Source organism: Camelina sativa, chromosome 5, assembly GCF_000633955.1.
Source record: "Camelina sativa cultivar DH55 chromosome 5, Cs, whole genome shotgun sequence".
Classification (NCBI taxonomy): Eukaryota; Viridiplantae; Streptophyta; class Magnoliopsida; order Brassicales; family Brassicaceae; genus Camelina; species Camelina sativa.
The window spans coordinates 22,918,124-22,923,593 of record NC_025689.1 but is presented as its reverse complement, the minus strand read 5'-3'; the positions used below and the strand labels follow the sequence as shown (position 1 = coordinate 22,923,593).

The window sequence follows — 5,470 nt, the reverse complement described above, 5'->3', positions numbered from 1 at the left end:
TGTGTCTTAATCCAATGCAACTAACTAATTATAAGAGTTTGAGATAGATGTGGAGAGTTTAAAAGCCACTTATAGACATTTTGTCCCAAAACAGACTAAAACCAAGAAAACATTGCTTAGAAGCTGTAAACAGCTTTGTTAGTGTGTCTGGGGTTAAAATGTGTCTTAATCCAATGGTACTGACAAATTATAAGCGTAATGTGTCTTATTCCAATGCAACTAAGAACGTTGACGATTCGTAAGCACTAACCACGAGCCTTTAAATATAATTCTGCATATACAACTTTAAGTTTATCTTTCAAAAAATCTATGATCATTTGGGGTTTTAAAGCATAGAATAGAGGAAACCTTAGAGTAATTTTTACTTAGTGTACTATGAAATCATTTCTTATGCTAACAGAATTGTATAAACCTAAAACATACCAATCGAATAAAAAACGAATTCGATCAAACGTTTTAGTTTAAGTCTTATTTTGTTGCCAGCGTGTCTTGGTTAATTAGACCCATTATTCAAAAAAAAGTAAATGTCACAACTCTATAAAATCCCAACATGTGGGAGAAAGTTCCGACCTACCGGATTCGAACCAGTGACCTAAGGATATTCTGCTTCAACTACAGTCCTCCGCTCTACCAACTGAGCTAAGGTCGGATTGTATTGTACTTGATGCATGTGTACTTTTCTAAATAATCTATGATCACAAAGATTTGCATAAATTTAGAATACACGAAATGAAAAAGGCTTTAGCCCATAAATTCCGACCTACCGGATTCGAACCAGTGACCTAAGGATAATCTGCGTCTACTACAGTCCTCCGCTCTACCAACTGAGCTAAGGTCGGTTTTTATTATAAGATTATACGCGTGTAGAAGATTCAACATAGTACTTCTAATCGATCTTAAAAGTAATTAGAAGAGTAATGGAAAAAAGGTGAGCTAACTAGTAACTTTAACGTTGCCATGTTGTGTTGCAATTTCATATCACAATTAAAGTTTACATAAAACTTAGGTGACGGAAAACCGGAACAAACTCTATAACGGAACAATACACAATTTTAGAACTTACACGCACGATAAATAAAAACGTGAACGGCAGGATTCGAACCTGCGCGGGCAAAGCCCACATGATTTCTAGTCATGCCCGATAACCACTCCGGCACGTCCACTCTTATATGAAAATAGACCTAGCCATATACTATTGTCTATCATAAATGCTAGTGTTCAGTGAGAATTATCATAGATGCTGGTGTTCAGTGAGAATTATGGATGAGTCTAGCCATGACTCGATTTATAACCTAGATAAAAAGATTAAAAGCACAACGCTTGTTCGGCTCTCTTTATGTTTCAAGAATTATAATACATTTTCTGAATTCGAAAACAAATTTTTTGAAGAGCTCCTTTGTTGATATATTATTTTATATCTACTTATCTATATGCATGTAATACTGAGATGTGGGCTATGATTGTTTATATTATTGCAAAATTAACGCATACAAATCGTGGAAGAAAGTGGAAAAGGGTTTTTCACTACGCTTGTAAGAACGTTGATGATTCGTAAGCACTAACCACGAGCCTTTAAATATAATTCTGCCTATAGAACTTTAAGTGTATCTTTCAAAAAATCTATGATTATTTGGGGTTTTAAAGCATAGAATAGAGGAAACCTCAGAGTATTTTTTACTTAGTGTACTATGAAATCATTTCTTATGCTAACAGAATTGTATAAACCTAAAACATACCAATTGAATAAAAAACGAATTCGATCAAAAGTTTTAGTTTAAGTCTTCTTTTGTTGCCAGCGTGTCTTGGTTAATTAGATCCATTATTAAAAAAAAAAAAGTAAATGTTACTACTCTATAAAGTCCCAACATGTGGGAGAAAATTCCGACCTACCGGATTCGAACCAGTGACCTAAGGATATTCTGCTTCAACTACAGTCCTCCGCTCTACCACCTGAGCTAAGGTCGGATTGTATTGTACTTGATGCATGTGTACTTTTCTAAATAATCTATGAAGACAAAGATTTGCATAAATTTAGAATACACGAAATGAAAAAGGCTTTAGCCCATAAATTCCGACCTACCGGATTCGAACCAGTGACCTAAGGATAATCTGCGTCTACTACAGTCCTCCGCTCTACCAACTGAGCTAAGGTCGGTTTTTATTATAAGATTATACGCGTGTAGAAGATTCAACATAGTACTTCTAATTGATGTTAAAAGTACTTAGAAGAGTAATGGAAAAAAGGTGAGCTAACTAGTAACTTTAACGTTGCCATGTTGTGTTGCAATTTCATATCACAATTAAAGTTTACATAAAACTTAGGTGACGGAAAACCGCAACAAACTCTATAACCGAACAATACACAATTTTAGAACTTACACGCACGATAAATAAAAACGTGAACGGCAGGATTCGAACCTGCGCGGGCAAAGCCCACATGATTTTTAGTCATGCCCGATAACAACTCCAGCACGTCCACTCTTATATGAAAATAGACCTAGCCATATACTATTATCTATCATAAATGCTAGTGTTCAGTGAGAATTATCATAGATGCTGTGTTCAGTGAGAATTATGGATGAGTCTAACCATGACTCGATTTATAACCTAGATAAAAAGATTAAAAGCTCAACGCTTGTTCGGTTCTCTTTATGTTTCAAGAATTATAATACATTTTCTGAATTCGAAAACAAATTTTTTGAAGACCTCCTTTGCTGATATATTATTTTATATCTACTTATCTATATGCATTTAATACTAAGATGTGGGCTGTGATTGTTTATATTATTGCAAAATTAACGCATACAAATCGTGGAAGAAAGTGGTAAAGGGTTTTTCACTACGCTTGTAAGAACATTGACGATTCGTAAGCACTAACCACGAGCCTTTAAATATAATTCTGCATATACAACTAAAAGTTTATCTTTCAAAAACTCTATGATTATTTGGGGTTTTAAAGCATAGAATAGAGGAAAACTCAGAGTATTTTTTACTTAGTGTACTATAAAATCATTTCTTATGCTAACAGAATTGTATAAACCTAAAACATACCAATCGAGAATCCGATCAAAAGTTTTAGTTTAAGTCTTCTTTTGTTGCCAGCGTGTCTTGGTTAATTAGAATCAACATTCAAAAAAAATAAATATCACAACTCTATAAAATCCCAACATGTGGGAGAAAATTCCGACCTACCGGATTCGAACCAGTGACCTAAGGATATTCTGCTTCAACTACAGTCCTCCGCTCTACCAACTGAGCTAAGGTCAGATTAAATTGTACTTGATGCATGTGTACTTTTCTAAATAATCTATGAACACAAAGATTTGCATAAATTTAGAATACACGAAATGAAAAAGGCTTTAGCCCATAAAATCCGACCTACCGGATTCCAACCAGTGACCTAAGGATAATCTGCGTCTACTACAGTCTTAGGTTTTTATTATAAGATTATACGCGTGTAGAAGATTCAACATAGTACTTCTAATCGATCTTAAAAGTACTTAGAAGAGTAGTGGAAAAAGGTGAGCTAACTAGTAACTTTATCGTTGCCATGTTGTGTTGCAATTTCATATCACAATTAAAGTTAACATAAAACTTAGGTGACGGAAAACCGGAACAAACTCTATAACGGAACAATACACAATTTTAGAACTTACACGCACGATAAATAAAAACGTGAACGGCAGGATTCGAACCTGCACGGGCAAAGCCCACATGATTTCTAGTCATGCCCGATAACAACTCCGGCACGTCCACTCTTATATGAAAATAGACCTAGCCATATACTATTGTCTATCATAAATGCTAGTGTTCAGTGAGAATTATCATAGATGCTGGTGTTCAGTGAGAATTATGGATGAGTCTAACCATGACTCGATTTATAACCTAGATAAAAAGATTAAAAGCACAACGCTTGTTCGGCTCTCTTTATGTTTCAAGAATTATAATACATTTTCTGAATTCGAAAACAAATTTTTTGAAGAGCTCCTTTGTTGATATATTATTTTATATCTACTTATCTATATGCATGTAATATTGAGATGTGGGCTATGATTGTTTATATTATTGCAAAATTAACGTATACAAATCGTGGAAGAAAGTGGCAAAGGGTTTTTCACTACGCTTGTAAAACGTTGACGATTCGTAAGCACTAACCACGAGCCTTTAAATATAATTCTGCATATACAACTTAAAGTTTATCTTTCAAAAACTCTATGATCATTTGGGGATTTAAAGCATAGAATAGAGGAAAGCTCAGAGTATTTTTTACTTAGTGTACTATAAAATCATTTCTTATGCTAACAGAATTGTATAACCCTAAAACATACCAATCGAATAAAAAACGAATCCGCTCAAAAGTTTTAGTTTAAGTCTTCTTTTGTTGCCAGCGTGTCTTGGTTAATTAGAATCAATATTCAAAAAAAATAAATGTCACAACTCTATAAAATCCTAACATGTGGGAGAAAATTCCGACCTACCGGATTCGAACCAGTGACTTAAGGATATTCTGCTTCAACTACAGTCTTCCGCTCTACCAACTGAGCTAAGGTCGGATTGTATTGTACTTCATGCATGTGTACTANAATCTATGAACACAAAGATTTGCATAAGTTTAGAATACACGAAATGAAAAAGGCTTTAGCCCATAAGATCCGACCTACCGGATTCGAACCAGTGACCTAAGGATAATCTGCGTCTACTACAGTCCTCCGCTCTACCAACTGAGCTAAGGTCGGTTTTTATTATAAGATTATACACGTGTAGAAGATTCAACATAGTACTTCTAATCGATGTTAAAAGTACTTAGAAGAGTAATGGAATAAAGGTGAGCTAACTAGTAACTTTAACGTTGCCATGTTGTGTTGCAATTTCATATCACAATTAAAGTTTACATAAAACTTAGGTGACGGAAAACCGCAACAAACTCTATAACGGAACAATACACAATTTTAGAACTTACACGCACGATAAATAAAAACGTGAACGGCAGGATTCGAACCTGCGCGGGCAAAGCCCACATGATTTCTAGTCATGCCCGATAACCACTCCGGCACGTCCACTCTTATATGAAAATAGACCTAGCCATATACTATTGTCTATCATAAATGCTAGTGTTCAGTGAGAATTATCATAGATGCTGGTGTTCAGTGAGAATTATGGATGAGTCTAGCCATGACTCGATTTATAACCTAGATAAAAAGATTAAAAGCACAACGCTTGTTCGGCTCTCTTTATGTTTCAAGAATTATAATACATTTTCTGAATTCGAAAACAAATTTTTTGAAGAGCTCCTTTGTTGATATATTATTTTATATCTACTTATCTATATGCATGTAATACTGAGATGTGGGCTATGATTGTTTATATTATTGCAAAATTAACGCATACAAATCGTGGAAGAAAGTGGAAAAGGGTTTTTCACTACGCTTGTAAGAACGTTGATGATTCGTAAGCACTAACCACGAGCCTT

At 34.6% G+C, this 5,470-nt stretch overlaps 7 non-coding genes across 7 annotated transcripts; all 7 read right to left on the bottom strand.

The window, feature by feature from the left end:
• On the bottom strand, positions 565–649 carry TRNAY-GUA. Its single transcript is given in 2 exon segments — positions 565–600; positions 613–649. It is a non-coding gene; the product is annotated as a tRNA-Tyr (tRNA).
• On the bottom strand, positions 755–839 carry TRNAY-GUA. The gene is given in 2 exon segments: positions 755–790; positions 803–839. It is a non-coding gene; the product is annotated as a tRNA-Tyr (tRNA).
• On the bottom strand, positions 1,082–1,163 carry TRNAS-AGA. The gene has a single exon. It is a non-coding gene; the product is annotated as a tRNA-Ser (tRNA).
• TRNAY-GUA lies at positions 2,071–2,155 on the bottom strand. Its single transcript is given in 2 exon segments — positions 2,071–2,106; positions 2,119–2,155. It is a non-coding gene; the product is annotated as a tRNA-Tyr (tRNA).
• TRNAF-AAA lies at positions 2,398–2,479 on the bottom strand. Its single transcript has one exon. It is a non-coding gene; the product is annotated as a tRNA-Phe (tRNA).
• Positions 3,675–3,756, bottom strand: TRNAS-AGA. The gene has a single exon. It is a non-coding gene; the product is annotated as a tRNA-Ser (tRNA).
• TRNAS-AGA lies at positions 4,979–5,060 on the bottom strand. Its single transcript has one exon. It is a non-coding gene; the product is annotated as a tRNA-Ser (tRNA).